The following is a 9,065-nucleotide window of genomic DNA, read 5'->3' on the forward strand; positions in this document are numbered from 1 at the left end:
CCTATTCCCCTTCCTCGTCTAGCTGATGCAGTGTCACTAATACAAAGGCAGAGTTCTAGCAAAAAGTATGCAGACAATAATGAAGAAGTAGTTGGCTCACAGGAGGATTTTGTCTCTTGCTGGATCCTACTCTTCTGACTTCTTCTATGGAACGAGATTAGGTTTAAGGAAGTTCACACAGAAAAACTTCTGTTCATTAACCCTAGATTCTGTTCTCCTTTTGAAAACAGTCATGCAGAGACATTGAAAGTCTCCAAATAGTTTTTCATTCTGACCTGTTACTTACCGGTATTTACAAGCCCCTCTGGGACTTAGATTGTTCATCAGTAAACACGGAGATAATAATTCACATTTCGTAGGGTTGTTATATTACAAAGTGTCTGACACATAATCTTTGCTTCATAAATGCTACCCATTATTGTTGTTGCCAACATGATAGCTCATGTGTCTCTGAGTGACTATATTCTTGCTTACCAATTATGCTTCTAAGAAAATGATGTATGCTGGAATTAAAATGGGTAGGAAGTACATAGGAAAGGATAAAGGATATGAATGATCCATTCCCTATTTACCTTTAACTGAATCAAATTTCAGAAGCTACTGGAGATGAGAGGCAAAGTCTGCAGGCCCTAGAACAGGTTATGTTATGTGACAGAGGCCCAGAGAAGGTTAAAAGCAGACCGGTGGCCTCTTCCTTCATCTTTGGGAGAATTGAGATCTATGGAAGCAGTAAGTGTTTTGCTCAGTTAAGGATGTCACAATATCTTTTTTAAGGTAGGGTTTAAAATTATTAGGTCATGGAATATTAGAATTGAAAGGGCCTTGGTGATCACCTCACCAATGTCTGAATTTTATAGGTGAAAGAACTGAGGCCAGAGTCATAGAATGATTTGTTCAGGGTCACTCAACTGGTCAGTGGCAGAGATAAAAAAAGAATTCTGGTAGCCTCATAGCCAGTGTATATATGAAAGTTTTATATCTGCAGACCTTACAGAGTTTCAATAAGAAGCAGCTGGAGGCATGAGTGTATTTTATTGTATTCTGCAAGAAAAATGAACCTGCAGATAGTTTTATACCAAGAGAACAATATTCCACCCAAATTAGGTTCAAGGGCTGTCAACAATAAAATAATTCTATCAGCTATTTAAAGTACAATTATTACTGTGAAGTACTTGGTAGTACAAGTCTTTATATCAAACCAGAACATCTGGACACTTCAATCAACCGATGTATTTACAATTTATAGACACAGCCCAAATGATGTAGCAAATTTAGATTTTTTTTAAACCACAGGATTAAGTGCTCTAAATGTCTGAAATAAGCTGAGTTGTAACAGAGAGAGTACTCAGTTAATATTGGATTTGCTTATCACTACCCTAATCTATTACGTTTTAACCCTCAGAGGCCAAACTTACTTCCTTCATTTGGAAGTTTGCCACTTTGGAAGTAAAGGGAATGGGATATATAGATTAAATCTTTATATTTTGTCAGTAAAGATACATTATTTAAATTTGTCAGAGAAGCGTAACTTGATATTGTTCTACTAATGCTGTGGTTGGTTTAGGATATATTTCTGGAGTATAGCCCTATAATCATCTTTCAAAAAATGAAGTCCAGAAATTCTTTCTCCTGTCTTCTTTTCATGAAATTAAGATTTAATTGATTCAGTAAATATTTGTTATGCTTGAGCTTTTACCAGGCAGTGTGCTAGTTATTGGGTATATAACAGCAAATAGGTTAATGGCCCTTAGTTTGAGAGATCTTGGCATTTGAAATGGAATACAGAGAGTTAATTACAAAGTGTGTGGTAAGAGACATCACAGAAGAACACAGAAGAACATCACACATGCTTCTCCTCTTGTCCCCTTGCTGAGGGACAAGAGGAGAGGCATCTAACACATGTTTGAGTGTCTTGGATAAAGTCATGTCAAAAGAAAAGGATAGAATGAAAGAGAAAGAAGGAAGGAAGAAAAGAAGTAAAGAAGGATATAAAGAAAGTAGATGATAAAAATCAACCTAAAAACGTGGGGGGGGCATCATGGTAATTTTGAAAATTCTTTTGGCATTTGCCCAAGTAAAAAGTTCACAGAGCACTGTGTAGCCTGACAGTTGGTTTAGTTTTACTGGCTTTGTGGGAATCAAACTGTAATGCTGAAATGGGTAGAAAAACAAACAGAAGTTCATACAGAAACAGAAACTCAGGGAAAAATAATGGGTAGAGTAAGACAGCTAAGGAGAAATTGTTGTCAGAACCATGGGCATCAGAAGACAGGCAAGATAGAAGTGGTTGGGAAGTTGGCAAGCTCTCCTAGGCAGATAAGTCTGGTCTCAATTCAAAAATACCCCTATACTGTTTACAGTTTGTCCTGAGGAATGGTATCTAGGTTGTTTTTTCAGGATGAGGTACTCATTCCCTCACCTGTCATTCTAGGAAATTGCTTTGGCTAATAGGAGCTGCCTTGCCTGAGGTCAGACTCCCCTGTCTTCCTGTGTGGGCTCGCATCTAAGGACTGGTGGATGCAGTGATAGAACTTCCTGGGCACCCCCTTTCCTTAACCTGAACCATGTCCAAAGGGTCTTCTCAGCCTCAGAACTCTTGTTGGGATCAGTCGAAGCCTTTACTGCATCTCTGTGGCAAATTCTCCCTTTGCCCGATACCGCGTCTTTCGCTCCTTCCCAGATGTTTTAACTAAGGGCCTTCCCTGATGAAATTTGTGCATGCGTATCTCAATTTCAGAATCTGTTTCCTAGGAAACCTGGCCTAAAACATCTTTTTGGAAAGGTACTAGCATTATCAAAATTTGGTCACAGAGGCAGCTACATCTAGTTCTAATGATCCTAAATGAATATTAAATGCTAATTGATAAACAAGAGTGTAAGATAAAATTCCACATTGTCTGCTTGACAATTATGTGTGATTTCATGTTTGACAGATAACAGTATCATCTTCATGGGAGCTACGCAGTTAGCAAGTGTTACCCAATGGTAAAAATCTATTGAAAAAATGATAAAATGAAATTACTACTAGTCTTAAAATGTTGGGATAATCTCAAATTTATTAGAAATGCGACTTGGAAGACTTTATTGTATCTTTAAAAAGAGAGATGCTTGTTGGAATGAGAAATTCAAAGCAAAAGTTTTCTGAAGAATCCTCCCTTCTTGATATCCCTTAGAAAATTCCAGTCTACATGAATTTGCTTAGTATTTCACTATAGACTAGAGACTTAAAAATTGACATCAAGTGCTTTAAAAATGCAATAGAAAAAGTAGAGTAAAATCAATAATAGTGTGAGGAATGACTTGAACAGCTTGTATTTTCACAGTGGTCATCAAAAAGTAATTTTATATCCAATAATTTGTATCGATTGTTTGTGAAACTGTAATGCATTATGCCATAAGCCTGGTTGTGCAGTTATAAATATATGTACCATTTTGTTGGTCTTGTTTTCTTTTTTTTTTCTTATTGAGTTTCATTTTCTCTAAACGAATCTTATTTTGTAGTGTTTCTATGTGGAGGCAAGATTCAGAACCATGACTATTAATTCAAAATAGCTTCAGCCACACAATGTACACTCTCATCTTTGGGTAGTGAAAAACAAGGGCAAATGTGTGAAATATTATACTATTCAAGAGAAAGTACTTTTGGAATCATCCATAGTGTGATTATCAACTACTGTGCCTTTTCCTGGGGCCCATATAAAAATATAAACATATTTCGTTAAAAGCCTGATTGTTCCATTTAAAAGCCAAAAAGATGCATACCTAAGATATGGTCAGCATAGAATCTCCCAATTTATCTAGAATTTCTATACTGGATAGAGAAGCTATTACCTCACAAAACTTTGTATTGCCCTTGGCTTCTATATTATGACTTAGCCAAAGTAGGACTCCTTTCCTCTTGTTTTTTCAGTTAACATTCTCTTCCATGGAAAGGGAATGCTACAATGAAGAAGTTTAATTGATTTACTTATTAAGGTGCCAAGGCGGGACATACCTGAAAGAAAACATGTTTTTTTTTTTCTTTATAATCCTCACATGGATTTGAATTTGGAGCAGAAATCCTGGTCTTTGGAGCGTGCTTTGATGATTCTCCGGTGGATATTTGTATCAGTTTAGAGGGAGGAGCTACAATGGTCCCAATTACTATGAATAATAGTAATAATAATAATAGTAATAATAATAATAATTAGAAGGAGCAGGGTAGAGGAGGTGGAGGAGCAGGAGGAGAGGAGAAATTGCATCAAGTAAAAAAAGAAAGGAGACAATAAGCCTATGAGAATTTTTAATTAGTTTGCTACAGGATGCGTGAGAAAAAGCCCTCTATTTCTTTTTCAATTGAGCACATTTTCAATACTGGTGTGAGATGAAAGTGGATGCTTTCCAGGGAACCAGAAAAGGAGCTGAGTTCTGATTTACAGAAGGAGGGAAGCTTTTGAAAGCATAGAAGTTAACTCTACAGCCTCTAAAGCTTAATCGGATATGGGTTTTAACTCCAGCTCTGGCATTTACGGTTTGTGTGACCTTGAACAGCTTACTTAACTTCCTTGAACCTAATTTTCCTTATCTAAAAATAAAGACTATCAATACTTATTTGAAGATGGTTGTTAGGATTTTTTTTTTTTTTAGATTTTATTTATTTATGTGACAGAGATAGACAGCCAGGGAGAGAGGGAACACAGCAGGGGAGTGGGAGAGGAAGAAGCAGGCTCCCAGTGGAGGAGCCTCATGTGGGACTCGATCCCAAAACGCCGGGATCACGCCCTGAGCCGAAAGCAGACGCTTAACGACTGAGCTACCCAGGCGCACAGGTTGTTAGGATTTAATGAAAACAGTCATTCATTTATTTAAGAGCTATGTGCCTAAATTGTTCCTAGTTATAAAATAGTGTCCTAGTTATAGAAGAGTGCACAAAACAGAGGTTTCCTGACCTTAACAAGAAAGTTAATAAATCAGCCAAGAAATACACAAATAAGATAATTACAGATTAAAATGATAAAGATCTGATGAGTGACAGATGAAAGATAATATGATAAAGGGTCATTGCTTTAGAGAAGTATGTTTTATTTTATTATTTATTTTTAAAAAGAAATATGTTTTACAGTCAAAAAAAAACTAAGAGAAAGCCCACGGAATGGGATCTTTCTGCTAAATGGAGGCCCAGGGCCAGAGTCAGTATTCGTGCTTTGCAGCATATTGGTCGGCTGTGCCAGCAAGTCAGATATGCCGAGAGCAGGGGATACTAGGGAGGGCTTCCCAGTGACCCACTGTGTACGGATGTGCTTCGAAAAGTGTCAAGGGCTCCAGGGTCGTACCATCTTTGCTACCACTGTTGTCAGCATTTATCCTTTTTCCTTTTCATTTCACAGATTAGGAAACTGAGACTTGGAAAGACGAAAGTGATTTTCCCAAACGCATACATCATATTTTCCTCCTCATCACAGCAGCAAACACAGCGCTTGCCTCGTGCCAATTACTGACCTAGGCACTTTACATGCATTACCGGTAATCGTATAATCTTCGGGATAACCTTATGAAGTGGCTTCTATTATCCCCGTCTTACAGATGAAGACACAGAAGCTCAGAGAGGACACACAGCTGTTAAGTGACTGGGATTTGAGCCCTAGCAGTCTGCTCTAGAGTAATCACTTTGGCAACTATGCTATACACATACACAGGAAAAAAGTAAAATCGGGCTCAGAGGATGAACAGAGTCCTCTTTTATGTTTGATCCTTGCTTTTTTCACTTCATAACACATTTTGATCACTGTATTAGTTAGCTTTTGAGAATGTTATAGAGATCGAAACAATGCACAGAAAATGTATTTATAATTAAAAGAGGAAATAGCTGCTCAAGTCAACCAAAATAATGGAAAGACAGCTTTGAGATACTCTTCTGCGGGGCTGATGATGGTAGAGGTGAAGAGTGGCTGAGTGGTTTGTTCCAAAAGAAATACAAGACATATCTTATACAAATGGAGCTACCCTATGATCCAGCCATTGCACTACTGGGTATTTACCCCAAAGATACAGACATGGTGAAGAGAAGGGCCATATGCACCCCAATTCATAGCAGCATTGTCCACAATAGCTAAATCGTGGAAGGAGCCGAGATGCCCTTCAACAGATGACTGGATTAAGCAGCTGTGGTGCATATGTACAATGGAATATTACTCAGCTATCAGAAAGAATGAGTTCTCAACATTTGCCGCAGTNGGGTTGTTATACCCAACTAATGAAGCATCGAACTTTGCATCGGAATCCGGGGAAGTACTGTATGGTGACTAACATAATAAATAATAATAATAATAATAATAATAATAAAATAAAATTAAAAAAAAAAAGAAATATGTTTTAGATGGGTTCGGCAAACGAGTCTTTTTGGAGGAGATGACATTTGGTTAAAAGTGACTAGTAAAAGCCAGCCATGGATCAGCCTGTAGAAAAGCATTTGAGGCAGAGTGAACAGCAAATGCAAAGGCCCTGAAATGCAAATAAGCTGGGCATGGAGGAGTAAAAGGGCTAAAGCAAGTTGGGAGAGGCAGAATGCGGGCTGCAATGAATCTTTTAGTCAGCACACAGTAACAGAGGCCATTAAATGTTATGCTATTCATTAAAGTTCTTAGACTGTTTCTATTACAGTTGTATTGGAGAATTAATCTAACATTGGTAGGATATCATTGTATCTAGTAGTGAGTGGTTTAATGAATAAACTGCTAAACTAGCAGACACTATATCAAGTTTTAATTCACAAACTTACTACCGAATTCTTATATGAACTTGTGGAAGTTATATAATCTCAGCCTCAATATTGATGATTCCCTACCTTTCACCTCTACGAGTCTTATAAGGCTACTCTAAGAATTCAAAGTATAAAAATCGTAACCAGTAAATTTCGTATAGTAATTGTAATGTATATTATATTTTAATCATGACATGTGAGTTGTAACTATCAGTAAATATTTGTAAGTTTGTAATTAATTGGAATTATTTATAAAATTAAGACTAATTTATCATTTTACTGTAATTAATTTGTAATTTATAATTTATACTTTCTAAAATTGTTTTTCAAAATAGTTTTGAAGCAACAATCTCTAATGTGTTGGGATTGATGTCAATATGTAAAGTATTTATCTAACACACACAAAAAAACTAATGAAAATGGAGAGGTATATCAGACAACACTAGGATGTTTTGAAATACTCTTATGATGTCAAGAACTGTGAGATTTAATCCTTTGTTATGAACTGAATTGTGTCCCTCCTCCCTGCCCCACACACCCATTCATATTTTGAAGCCCTATCCCACAGTGTGACCATATTTGCAGACAGGGCCAATGAGGAGGTAATTAAAGCTAAATGAGGTCACAAGGGTAGGACCCTAATTCAATGGGATTGGTGTGTCTGTAAGAAGAGGACGAGACACCACAAGTGTAATGGACAGAGAAAAGTCCATGTAAAGGCAGCAAGAAGGTGGCCATCTATAAGCCAAGAAGAACGGCTTCACCAGAAACCAATCCTGCTGCCATCTTGAACTTAGACTTCTGGCTTCCAGAACTGAGAAAATATATTTACGTTGTTTAAACTACTAAGTCTGGTATTTTTTTATGGTAGCCTGTAAGATAAATGCACCCTGCTAACAAGTTAGCCTACCACACACTGTTTCATGGATGTTGGCAGGAGCCCCAAGATTCTTTGGTCAGGGTCAAAGGCCTATATGACTCACAATAATAGCAGTGGAGAAAGTATCAGCATATTATCTTGTGCTGGTCCTCTAAGTCCCAAAGGATGAGACAAAGAGGACCAAGTGATATCTGCTTATGCATAAGTTATGTTATATAGCAGAGGAACCTTGAGCTAAAGTAAACAAATGGGGGCAAGCATCCCTTCCCTTGCTCTGAAGGCTGTAATCAAACCTGACCTCTCTTCTGAAGGAGATACTATTTCTATCTTCCAAGGCTATTCACTGCTACAAACATACTTACATCCTTCCCTCCCTCCCTCCCTCCCTTCATCCATCCAGCCTCTCTCTCTCTCTCTTTCTTTCTTTCTTTCTTTCTTTCTTTCTTTCTTTCTTTCTTTCTCTTTCTTTCTTTCTTTCTTTCTTTCTTTCTTTCTTTCTTTCTTTCTTTTCAAACATCCTTCAAAAGGTAATCTGGAACAAAGAAAATCAAGGTCTTAATTCGCAAGATGTACAAAAATGTGAGTCCAATGGAGAATTGTTTCCCAACACAGGGTTTCTCTTGCAAAGAAAAACAATGTCTCAGGAGAATTATGTTCAAAGAGAAGCTTCACTGAAGAATCTCACACTTCTATGAAAGATAACCAACAGCTTCCATCTCAAAAGTCTTCTGTTTATACAATTTTATATTTTATTGAATGAATTAATTTGTTTTTTTGTTTTGTTTGTTTTTTGTTTTTCTTAATTAAAATTCTCCTTCCCAAGTACTGTAACCTTGGGCAACACAACCAATTAATTGGGTGAACATTATTGATAAATTTGACTTCAATCTGTTGGTCAGATAAGTAAGTAGAGAGAGGGCAGTAATTAAGAAATGGATCTTCTGCCTAGCATTAGTTTACAGCTTTGAAGATGGAGCCCTGATATATTTTTTATACTTCCGTTAGATAGAATTATTTCTGACCATTTTCAGCGATTTCAAGTAGTCAGAATTTGTAAGACTTCTTTCCTCTTTCCACCTCTCTGCATAGTTTTCCCAGAAATAGATTAAATACATTGATTCAGCCCTTCTCTTCGACACGTTCCATACTTGTTCCATACGCATGGACTCTTTTAAAGCAAATAAGACACCTTCTCTTGTATTTGTTTCTGAAATGCTGCTGATCGAAAGCCAAATCTATCATGTAAAATGATTTTAAAAATCCTAAATGAATTGGCTACAGGCTTTAAGATCAGACCTGGCAGAGTTCTAAGAGACTTCACTCTTCAATGCATTGTTATTCCAGGTCGCTTAGTGAGCTGTATTATTGTGATAATTCTGTGACTTTACATGAGATTCGGCTTTCAGGAAAGCTCTGGGACAGAGTTTTAACTTTGGAAGTAACATT

Source organism: Ailuropoda melanoleuca, chromosome 7 (genome assembly GCF_002007445.2).
Source record: "Ailuropoda melanoleuca isolate Jingjing chromosome 7, ASM200744v2, whole genome shotgun sequence".
Taxonomy (NCBI): Eukaryota; Metazoa; Chordata; class Mammalia; order Carnivora; family Ursidae; genus Ailuropoda; species Ailuropoda melanoleuca.